Here is a 12,401-nt window from a genome sequence, read left to right on the forward strand (position 1 = left end):
GAGCCAGGAGCTGTGCCAGGTAGGATCCCAGCTTATAAACCCAAATGTAGGGGCATGCAAAACCCTGGGTGGTTTGTTACGCCCGAAACCTAGGCGGCCACAGAGAAGGGAGACAGAAACAGAAGTTGAGGTGAAAGGCTGCCCGGAGCTTAACGTGGAAGGGAACAGTAAAACGAGCTTAGGAGGCACGGAGAGGTTCTAAGCAGGGGAGCTACTTGATCAAATGTGCATTTTAGAAAGTTAACTCTGGAGCCTGTATAAAGCGTGCACTGTAGAGAAGCAGATGGGAGTCAGAAGAGAAGCTAAGAAATGTACAGAAACCCCTCCGTGTTCCTCTCCAAAGGCACTCCTCTGGTTCCCAGTATGGACCCCACCAACAGGCTCCCACGCCCTGCAGCGCCCCAGTGGGCTCGGTGGCGGATGAAGCATTGGTGATCAGAAGGCAGGAAGAGAGTGAGGTCCTGGCACTTAGTGCCTTGGGTCCTCTCCTGCCAGGCTGCTGTGTGCTGGGCGTCCATCTTTTGGAAGTCTCAGCTCTAACAACCATGGAAGGGGAAAGGGGAAGTGAAATGGCAGATATCTGAGCAGTGGAATCAGTGTTCTTGTCTGAGCGGATGAGATGTGGAGAAAGAGTCAAGTGTGTTTGCTTGTGTGGGTTTCATGCTTGAGTAACTAGGTGGCCTGTGGTGCCTTTCATACAGAAGGAGAAGCAACTTGGGAGGGTTTTATCTAATGTTTTAATAACTCTTAAGGTACGAGGAAACAGGCGAAGTTAGGGAATATGTGAACAAGGCTTACATGTTTAAAGTTTATGTTCATAAATTCAACACCTGCAAACTCTCATCCAAGACAGCTAAGTTCTCGATTCCATAATTTATATTTTTTTTTGTTGAGTATTTTATTTTGATGCCTTTTCAGGAATAAGTGGTAACAGTAGGATTCGTTTTATATCGCCAGCAAAGTCTGTACTGTTCACAGCTCAGTGGGATGGGAGTGGGAAGAAGGACGTGCAAATTCTGCAACACAGGGCGTGTGTAGTGCTTCAGACACGGAATAGCTGCCAGAAGGAAGAAGGAGAAGCCTTGTTTTCCATCCAGTTTGCCTAGGCCTTTATAGATGGAGGACAACCACAAATGGGTGAAAGTTTTACAGAGACAGATTTTGATTTATTTTTTTAATAGCTTAATGACAGAGCTACCCTGCAATGAAATAGGTTGCCTAACTCATAATAATATTCATTCACTGAGAGCTGAATGGCACTGTGCCAAACTCTTAAACTGTAGTATCTGATTTAGTCTCTGTAATAACACCCTGGGATAGATATCATTATTCTTCTCTGACAAATAAGAAAACTAAAGTCCAGAAAAGAAAGTAGCCCAAGCTCACACCACCAGTACATAGTAAGGCTGAGATTCAAGCCCCTTCTTGGCCACTACTTTCAGGAGAACAGTCAGCTCCCAGAACTGGAGGTTTAATCAGAGTCTGAATAATCACTTCTCTGGTGTTTCTGCTCTGGTTGGAGGCTGACCCATATGGCTCATAAAGTCACCATCTCTGAGGTGTGATATCGTGGTGCGCCTCCTCTCCCTGCCTTCTCTTCCTCTCACCGCCCGACCCTCCAGGCTGCTAACTCTGTGTGTGTTGTGTACGTGTATGTGTGTGTTGAAATTTCATATTTTTTTATTAATGAAGAAAGATAATGAGGGAAAGTTCGAGTTAGAAGAAAAAAATCTATACCCTTTTTACTAACTATATACCCTGTCTGCTGTCCCTTATATACCTCTATCTGGCTGGCTGAAAAGAAATCTTCAAGGTCAATGCACAGAATGCATGATATTTTATAATAGTCTGGTTTTTTTTTTTCTTGCCATATGCCCCAGTTTTTTGCTGGGAAGAAGCCAGCAAATATATCTTGAAGCCATTTCACATTTTTTTTATCAATTAATGGTATCATTTATTACTAAAAAGTACTGAATTAAAGATGTTTCAAAAATTCTTGGAACAAGACCTCTGAAGTAACTTTTTTCAAGTATGTCATTTAGATATCCAAGTTCTCTAAACACAGAACTTAGAGTCCTAAGAAGATTTTACATGATCATTGAGGTTCAAATGAAACTGTTCTGTGAAAAGAAACCTATGAACACATAACATTGACCTGACTAGTTAGACTAAGACATGATGAAGTAGAATCCCAGGACACATCTCTGAGGCTCCTAATTCCAAACTATCCCCTGGTTTAGTTTCAAGTCTGGGAGCCTGGGACAGATGAAGGAATGCAGTGTTACCTGAGAAGTGATACCAAGACAGTTCATGTCTACATAGTATATAGAAACCTATTTGAAGTTTTTACATCAGTCCAAACATATGCTGTCTCTTTTACTCAAAGGAAAAAGTCTAAATACAGATGTTGAAGTGAGGAGTGAGTTCCTCAGAGGAAAATTAATTACAGAAGGAGGATCATTACACTTCAATTCTGAGAATTCACATCATACTCTGTTCATCATACTCTAAAACCCAAGTATGTAACTGATACCCTTGTCCAGTAAACTTATAGCATCATAATGTAAGATTAAATAAGATAGTGACTATAAAAATATTTTGAAAACTGCATAGCATGCTTCAATTGTAAGTTAGTATTACGGTGATTTTACATCCTCAAATATCTTAATATGCTACTTTCTCCATTTTAACTTGCTACACGTATACATTCTTATCTTTTTCCTTCTGGGTGTTGTCAATCTGTCTAATTAGATTAGAGGCTCATTAGATGGAGGCCAATGGCTAATTCTGTGTTTAACAAAGAAACAATACACTGCTGGTATTTAATCATCCATAGCCTCCTGTTCTGGCTCAGCAGAATATAAAAATACATCTTCCGAAGGCTCACTAGAGTGAAAATTTTCCTGCAGAGGGTGAGAAGAAGGCACGAAGGACAAATGAATTTTCATTCAACACTCAAAGAGTTCTTTTTACAAGAGTTGTGATAGCTCTAAGCCACTAATCTATAGAATGGAAAATTAGCCTGAATAGATATAAAAGAAAAAAATCAATATGCAGTAGTTGCTTTGTGCAGCTCTGTTCAATTCCAAAAGAGCTGACAGTTCGTAGAAAAAAAAAATAAGATGTGTTATGCCATTTGGGAAAAAAGTAAAGCAAATAATTCATATGTGGAACTTCTGTGAGTATCTCGAAACTGTTTAAGGAAAGCTAACTCAGTACTCCTTGGAGAATCACAAGTGAAGCAAGAGTAGGGAAAGTATTAATTTACCTAGTTTATAAGTAAAGAAAGAAAGAGAGAATACACAACAAAGCTCCAGGATTCAGAGTTCATCAGTTCTTTGGCCAGAATCCCTGATTGCTCATCTGCTGTTCAATACAGTTTGTAAAATTTATTGGGATTTAGCAGTATCTACTCACTCTGAGGTTAGAATTTAAGTTCTGTTCAAATCCTTAATAAAAACAGTTTCACATTTTCTTCTTTTTAGTTGAATCCCTCTTGGTTTGCAACCAAGTTTACCATGGCTGCTTCTGGAGTTTTATCTAGCTTAATTGACAGTATCTACTGAAGCAAAATCAGGGAAAACAAAATTGCCTCCTTTCCATTGATAGGTGGATTCTGAAAGAGTTTGATCGGTTAATAATAGAAAATTCTTTTAGCAACACTATTTTATGATATAAACACAAAGAGTTGCAGAGTTCTTTTCCCCTTGCTAGCTAATAAGTAAAGCATCCTGTCTGAAAATAGTATTAACAACACTTGGAGTTAATGTAGAAATGAAATTTAGAATCTCAGAATGTTTAAAGAGCTTCTTTAATCCCCTTAACATAAATAGGAAGAAAGGGCACAAAGTCTTTGCATCTGTATCAACACTAAAATGCGATGTAAAAGATAAATTCTTATTTCTATTTCATTACTGGGCTAAAATTTGGTGAAAGAGGAAGGAATGCATTAGCTTTTATTCATTGCTTGCAGTGCACCTTGGAAAATGTAAGGAAAGAGATACACCTTTGTTTCTGAAAGCACTTCCATTCAAAATAATAGCTATAGGGGGAAAAGGGACACTTTGTAAAAGAGATTACCCGTTAGTAATATAAACAAGAAATGTAACTTGAATTTATTGTCAATTTCTGAATATCTATTTTAAAGGTAGTTAAATATTCTAGTAAAATCTTAGGTGCTTAAACTATTAATTGAATTATGTATGTATATTATTAGCACTACTATAAAAACCTCATAGTAAATTTTGATTTTGACAACGAAATAAAATAAATAGCAGAGTATTGTAGATAATTCTACATCACTCACAACACAGATGGACAGCTAAGAAACTTCCCAGTGGACATCCAGAGGCATATTTGTGTAAGTGCCCAAACCCAAACATACAAGAAAATAACTTCTCTGACTGATTGTGGGAATAGCAAAGCTTCCATCATGGAAAATGTTTAAAAGAAGAATACTTTCTGGAGTGAGCCAGGGAAAGTATAAAAAATTGTTGAAGCAAAGCAAAATCAACACTGAGAAAGAAGGAGAGGAAGAAAGAGAGAGGGAGAGAAAGATGACCATAACTTCTTCCAGAAAATGAAGAACATATGTGTATACCTGCAAACTAATTCTGAAGTTAAAAACTTACTAAAATAAAATGAAATGAAACAGAAATAAGGTAGAAGCAGAACAGAGAAAAAAGCTCTAATTTTGAAGACTTGATTTCTTAGTATCTTAATGTGCATTTAATCCTTATTTGAACAGTTTTCAATTCTGAATATAATAGAGTCTGCGCTTATTGGCTGAGAATGATAATATCCTTTAAAACGAGCTTCTGGCATAATGTCCAGTCTTCTCTAGGTCTATAATTACTGGTGTGTGTATGTGAGCAAGGAACTATGTGATTCAGTCAGGCTCAATGGGCCAGTAATAATACCCCTGATCAATGTTTGAGACTCTCCAAGGAAGAACCCAGTGTGAATAGCTGATTAAATTCTGTGGACAGCAGTGCTTGTAAGAAATAAAAGGAATAACAGGGTATATGAACTCTATTATCAACTCTTATTTCTGGGAAAATGGCAAAATATGCAACCCTGCCAAGTATATGCCAGTTACCGTGATTTATTTTGACATGAGTTAATCCTCTAGCCCACAAATGTCCAGAGCCCAGATGACGTCTCTCACTTAATGCGAGACCATGTTATTTAATGATTTCACTTTGTTGTGTGAAATCAAAATGCAAACACTTAATTCCAAGTGGGAGACAACACAAAGTGGTAACCAGAATATTTGGCTTGGAAACCCGGGAAAACAACTTCTTACCTTCTTGCTTCAGTCTCCTCTGCCCAAAAATATGATGGTAAGTTAGATTATGTCATAGGTCCTCTCCAGCTCTAAAATGATGTAAATGGCCAATTGTGATCCACAAAATTACAAATGTTGGTCTAATAACAGTGTAAAACTGTGGCCTTTAGATAGAATGCCCAAATCAGCAAATAGGATAAAGTTCATTCATGATAAAGGGGTGTGCCCAGCAATTAACTCTGGTAATCAATGTCCTATCTTCTAATAGAAACAGCTACAATAAGTTGAATACAATCTACTAGAACCAAAAAAATAAATGCCAACAAAGGCACAGTCAGCTAATTTTATGACTTCTAATGAATATATACAGAAGAAACTACATTGCTGAAAAACAACAGCAAGCATTTAATTATCCTGGAGCATGACTTGGACACACTACACAACCACTACAATTGATTGAGGAAAGAATGATGGTTAAAGTTACCAAGCAAAAGGCAATAGACTGAAAAGCAGTCAACTCCGAGGCCAGGAGGCCATGTGTAGACATGCCCCTTGTTAATACTGATAAACTGTTACTAATGGAGCCAATTCTAAACTTTCAAAGTTATGGATCATTGCTCCCCAGGTCTAGCTGTGAGCAATTTGTATTATAACTAATGTCCATCTTCACATTCAGACTTCTTCTTGTGCCCTCTCCCTTTCCTGATATTACAATAATTCCTCAGCAAATTCTCTGTCCTACAAAGTTCCACTCTTCTTCTATGTCCATCCTGCCTCTTCTCTCTCCCATCACCACACAGACATATATGGTAAGTCAGAGCTGCTGCTTCCAAGGTGTTTCTCATTTTGAGAGGTGAGTCCTCAAACCAAGGCCAAGGCATAAGTTATTTTTATAGAAAATGAACATGCAACACTAGCCTGCCTTCTTAATTCCATAATATAACTTCTTTTAACGTCTTCTAGGGAACTGTAGGACATAGTTTTTATATCTATGAAAGTCATGAAAAAGCAATAAAGAGGCATTATAAATACCTAATCTACATTGCATCCTATTAATATGTCATTGTGAAATACATGCTATCTAACAAAACGTCCAGAGTGATAATATTCATTCTGAGAATAGTATTTCTCAGCTACCATTTAAAGTCTCCTAGTGAAGTAATGCCATTTAAGGCGGTGTGGGTTCATTAGAATATTATTTGAGGGTGAATCACTTATAAGATCAATCTATCATTGCACTATGTATCATGCACCAAGCCTTGGGCTGCATGATAAATAGTACAGAAACATTAAGTTTGATGAATGTTTCTAATACAGATGGAGGAGAGGCCTTTCAAAGTGAACAGCATCTTAGTATGGGTTAACTTAGTATAGGTTGACTCCTGTCTCCCTGCTAACTCATGTCTCCAGGGCTCCTGCTGCCATAACTTCCTGTGATTTTAGGTGATAAGTGCAATAATTTTTTTAAAGTCATTCTAAAAACATCACTGTAATATCTTGGGAATTTAAGTCTACACAATAGCAAATAAGCATATGATTTCTTATGTCTCAGCAAAAAAAAAAAAAAGGTGTTGCTTAGCATATGTAGATACAGCTTTAGATACAGCAGAAAAGTAAACACACAATTCCCTACTGTGCATGATAATTCACAGACATGAATGCTTTTCCTTCCAGTGATTTCCTCTTGACTTTTTTTTTTTGCACCAATAGCAGAATGCCTATTTCTGTATGTCAGAAAATAAGTTTTATGCCTTTTTTCTATTCTTTGTAACTGTTTTTGCATACATACTTAATTAGATTTTATTATTTTGTTTGTATTAGTATTTTTTTCTGTTCTTTATTATTCAAGTTGGAAAATCGATATTTGATGTTTTGAATTGACAACCACATTGATAGAATTTGAATTCTTATGTTATTAACTATGTTTCCATTCTTTGTCTTACAATCAGCCCTTTACTGGCCAAAATATACCCAATGCTATCTGTCCTACATGATTAAATAATACTTCACAGTACTTTTGGGAGTAGCTAAAATGTATAATTTACCTATACTTATTGGAGGATTAAATGTTTCTGCTACATAAGAAGTTTAATCTTAAAATGCCTGAATTTCATTCTTGACCTTAGTATTTCTATATGAAAATTAAATGCCACTAATTTCTAATTTAAGAAAAACATTAGCATGTTTTTTACAACTTTTTGAGTGGGGTTTTCTCCCCAACTTCCATTTCAAGTAAATTTGCTTTGCTTGCCAATATGTAAGTGCCCATTGTATGTAATACTGTTATTGGATTAATAGGTCCCTTCTGACCCTTTAACAGATTAAGACTCTTTGAAAAGTGCCTAGAGTTTCCATACTGACTTTTTTTAATTAAAAAGAAAAAAAGAAACCTAAGTGTGTTTTCAGTATATGAGCACTTACAGAGGTATTCTACCTTGATTGACCTGGAATTATGGTCAAGATAAGATACTGTTGTCTCATCTTTGCCTCTTTTTGACTACATTGACATGTTCTTATGTGATGAAGTTCTAATTTTAAAAGCTTCAGTTGTCCCTTTAGCCTCTTTATACTATCATTCTGTCACAATCTTTCATAGGCAAATATGAAAAAGTATTCTTTACCTAGTACTTCCCTCCTTCCATATCCATCCCCTTGGTCTTCTGTAATTTGGCTTCTGAAACCACCACACTACCCAAGCTTCTGTCTCATCAGCACTGCCAAATCCAGAGGCTTTGCTGAGAGTTCATTGCTCTTGAACTCTCAGGAGTACTCAACGCTTTAGACGACACCCTCCTCCTTGAAACTCTGCTTTGCCTTGTTCTGTGACAGTGCTTAGCTGACCCTCTTCCTGCCTCTCCAATTGCTCCTGGCATCTGGTTTCCTTCTTTCTCATTTTCCCACTGACGTTGGAAATTACCTTTCATTCAGCCTTCTGTTTTTCCTTCTCTATTTTGTTTCCTGGAAGATCTCATGCATTCTCATCCTAGCTTAGCTACTTATTAGCAGTGTAATATAAGGCAAGTTATTTAGCCTCTCTGCACCTTAGGTTTCTCATCAGCAAATTGGAGAATTTGATGTGACAATCAAATGAGTTAGCACTTAGAAAGCACTTAAACAACCCTTGTCACAGAGTAAGTCATTTGTTATTAGCCATGATCATTATTTGTTATTTCATCGTACTTAAAACTGTATCTTCATCTTTGATTTATGTTTCCATATATTCAACTACTCTTAAGATCTAATCAACAAATTACTCCATCAGCATCATCTCAAACATCAACATATCCAAAACAAAAGTCAGTTTCTTGGGCCATCTTTCCTTCTCAAAATAGCTTATCCTTTCAAATGCCCTCTTTCTATCACTGATATTACCATTTTCCAGGTAATCAACAGACCATGGTAATTTAACATTTTTCTTTCATTGTCTACATTAAGCTTATTATTAAGCTTGTCAGATTTTCCTTGGTAATCTGTTTTTAATTCACTTAATTTTGTGACTTTTCAATGATCCACTTTGGTTGAGATCCTTGTCATCTCACACAGGAATTTGTCATCCAGATGTCTACTCCCAGCATCTTTTTTTCCAATGAAACAAGTCTTATAAACACCACTTTCAGTATGTCATACTCTACCCAATGTTCTTCTACTCAAGAAGTTGCAATCAAAAAATCTAACTATACCAATAATCATTAAATAATGGAGAATGGTAGAGCTAATGTTTCCCTTAAAATATGTACTAAAAACTTAAGTTCATAAATGGAAGCTTATTTTAATTAAGATCTAAGATGTATAAATACTTTTTATTTTTATAGAAGATTAATAAAATAAGCTGAAAGGATCATAAAAATGTTCCAACAAACACAAACATACCATACAAAAGGGCCAATGTTACTACAATAACTACTGCTACTACTATAATAATGATAATGGTAACTGAGATTACACTGTTATTTATGTTACACTTTACAAAATATTTTGACATAAAATATTTTATATGTTCTTCACAGTAATTCAATGAAAAGTGTATTAATAGTAACCCACTTTACAGAAGTAAAAACTGAGGTCAAGTTAAGCAGCTTACCAGAGATTACATACCAGGAAGAGATGGAGACAGAACTTGCCCTTGGGTCAAATTCCATGGCACTATTAAAAGACCTCAATAATCAATTTTAATAACTTAATGAATTTTTAAAATTCGATAATAGCACCTAGTGAATGCTGAGTGACTGAGTGAATGCCATATAGGCTAGACTGCTTCTAAAATTATTTAAATATAGTAAAATAAGATCATATAATATGAAGAAAACCTAGAACAATTGCCTAAATGCCAGATGTCTAACTCCACTGAATACTGGCTTTCAAAGGGAAGCCCCTAAACTCTAAGCATAGACCTAAGGAAATTGCCACCTACAAGTGTTCTGTCTCTCAGATTTTCATGGACTTCATTATGACTATAGTAATGGAACATGTAAGAGGGAAAGGTGTGGATGGAAGAAAAAAAGTGAGCATGGAGTATAGGGTGTAGAGAAACAGACTACTGCACGTTCATCACTATCCAGAAAGACAGCATGTCCAAAACATGGATGGTTCTGGCCTCACCCTGACTTAGCTACTTTTTCTTAAAGATCATCTGCATCCTCTTGCTCTAAGCCCCTACTCACTAAGCAGCCTTTTAATTTGTCCTTCCAAATACTTTGATAAACAGAAAGAGAATACCCCTCAGTGAAAATGGGATATGCCACTCTAAGTGAATAAGCTGGCAATCTTGTTTTACACTAATCTCTCTGGCCAGTGTCTGAGTATCACTAAGAGTCTGATCATCTCAGAGTGTCCTCAGAATGTCCAGAGAGGCTGAGAACCAGCTACCTAGATCATAGTGACTCAACCACGATATTACCTTCCCAAAGAGGTCTTAGCAGCAACAATCAAGCTTCCCTAAATCCCATCCCCATTAGAATACCATTGTCAATGAATTTTCTCATTGACATAGTGGGGAAAAATGCTAAACATTAGAAATGTATTGCATGAAACTACTAGTAATTTAAAATGAGGCTTGGTTCTGTTTGATCCAGTAACCTTGTTGTTCCCAGTGACCTGACTCAAATTCAAATGTTTTATTCTGTTATCCAAAATATTTCTTATGCAAAATCTAACATTATTTTAACTATCCCTTATTACCTGATTTAGCTGTCTCAGGTACCTTGTTACTCATTAACTTATTATTGGCCATCCTGGGCCCCTCTCTTCAAAGATGTCTGTTCTCTTTGCTCATTCTAGCCATTCCTGAATGGCATTTAAAATTTTTATTATGAAAAAATTATACCACATCTTTATTGTGGTATAATTCCTATACAGTAAACTACACCTATTTCATATGTACAATTTGATGAATTTTGATAGATGTATACACCTATGAAACCACCACCATGATCAGTTTATGGAAATTTTTAACCATATGCAAAAGTAGAGGAAACAATACAATAAACCTCCATGTACCATCACTCAGGTTACAAACTCTTAACCAGTCTGGAAGGATATTTTCTCCTTATCTGTGCTTAAATTCATCAAGGTCCACCTCAAAGCTTGTGTCCTGTGATGAGATTCCCCCTTCAATAATCCAGCCCAAATTTGATCTTTTGCTTTCCTGACCTTTTATAGAACAATATTAATGCTTCACATTTTGTTGTCTAATGAAGTTCCTTCTGTTACTCTGCTCTAGTATAAGCTCTCCAAATATAAAGGGAGGTGCTAAATACATATACCAGCATCTAATATAACTTGAGTTTCACAATAGGTAATCTACACAACTAAACCTCAGACATTATCACTACTTGTCAAAAAAGGAGTAGAGTGTCTAGAAATGAATAAATAGTATTATTGCTGTAGTACCGAAGCGTATCTGCATCTACGTAAATTCATTAGCCAAAGGATCAGAAGCCATTTCTCATTTTTTAATAACTTTTTATAATTAACAGCTTGTATAACAGTAACATAGGTAAAAATACTTAAAATACTTTTGGAATCATAAATAAAATTAGCCTTTATTTTATAAATATTGTCCTTTGAATGTAAACAGCCTACAATATAGAGTTGACAAAAATGAACCTATGACTGGCATTTAAGTGTAAATGTTCTTTTTTCTCTTCTTTACATGGGATTAATATTCAGATAGCTCAATTGACATGGCCGATTGATTACAGAAATTATGACAATGAAGCAAAATTCAATTTTCCTGTATGTACATAATGCTCTGGAAAGATAGTTAAAACATTTGAACCTGAATTGGACTCATGTATCTCTCTATTCACTTCACTATTTTAAATAAGATTTAAAACTCATTGGTGAAATTATTCAAAAAATTCTCAGTTGCAAATTACTTGGTACTGACTATTAATCTGCCTGTTTTATGTAAACATTATTCTTAAAACCATACCAATGACTTTCTGAAGCCTGGACTGAATTATTAATTCAAGATAGAACTGGCCTTAATGACAAATAGAACAGGCCATTGTGAACATGTGACTATTGTGATAAATGAATGGCCCACTCATTCCACTTTCTCAGAACTTCCAATATTTAGAATATCATTGAGCTTTTCAGCAAAGGAAGAATGCAGTCATCTGGTACTGAAATTAGTGCATAAAGCCATAATTTTACATCCTGGGCATCTTCTGCATCAAAGCATTTTACTAATAAGCTTCATTAATATTTGGCAGTATGTCTTTTATTTAAATGACTTGATGACAGTTTCAACACTCTAGATAGCGCTTTATTTTATGGTGGTAGTTGGAATGTGGACAAGAAACCCAGTGTCAACTAGTGAAGCAGTAGCCAAGTTAAAATGGATTTAAATTGAAGAAACAATGAACTGATCAAAGTGCTATTATTTTAAGTGCCACCCTCTAGGAAAAGTACATAATGCAACCCATATTCTACCATGAGACATACTTTGCTTAAGTTCATCATTCACATTACTGATGATTAGAGGGAAAGAAGGGGTTGTATGAGGAAATAAAAGAAAATCTGATTTGGGCTTGTTGCCCTTAGAAAGACCTGCTAATTAGCCTTTCAATTAACTGAGGAGAAGCCTTTCAAGTCTTTGGTAACAGTGAAG

General features: G+C 35.9%; 1 protein-coding gene across 2 annotated transcripts in view; it reads left to right on the forward strand.

The window, feature by feature from the left end:
- MAGI2 (membrane associated guanylate kinase, WW and PDZ domain containing 2) overlaps window positions 1–12,401 on the forward strand; it is a 1,098,388-nt gene that overhangs the window by 864,690 nt on the left and 221,297 nt on the right. The gene's annotated exons all lie outside the window — the stretch shown is intronic.

This window comes from Vicugna pacos, chromosome 7 (assembly GCF_048564905.1).
Source record: "Vicugna pacos chromosome 7, VicPac4, whole genome shotgun sequence".
Taxonomy (NCBI): domain Eukaryota; kingdom Metazoa; phylum Chordata; class Mammalia; order Artiodactyla; family Camelidae; genus Vicugna; species Vicugna pacos.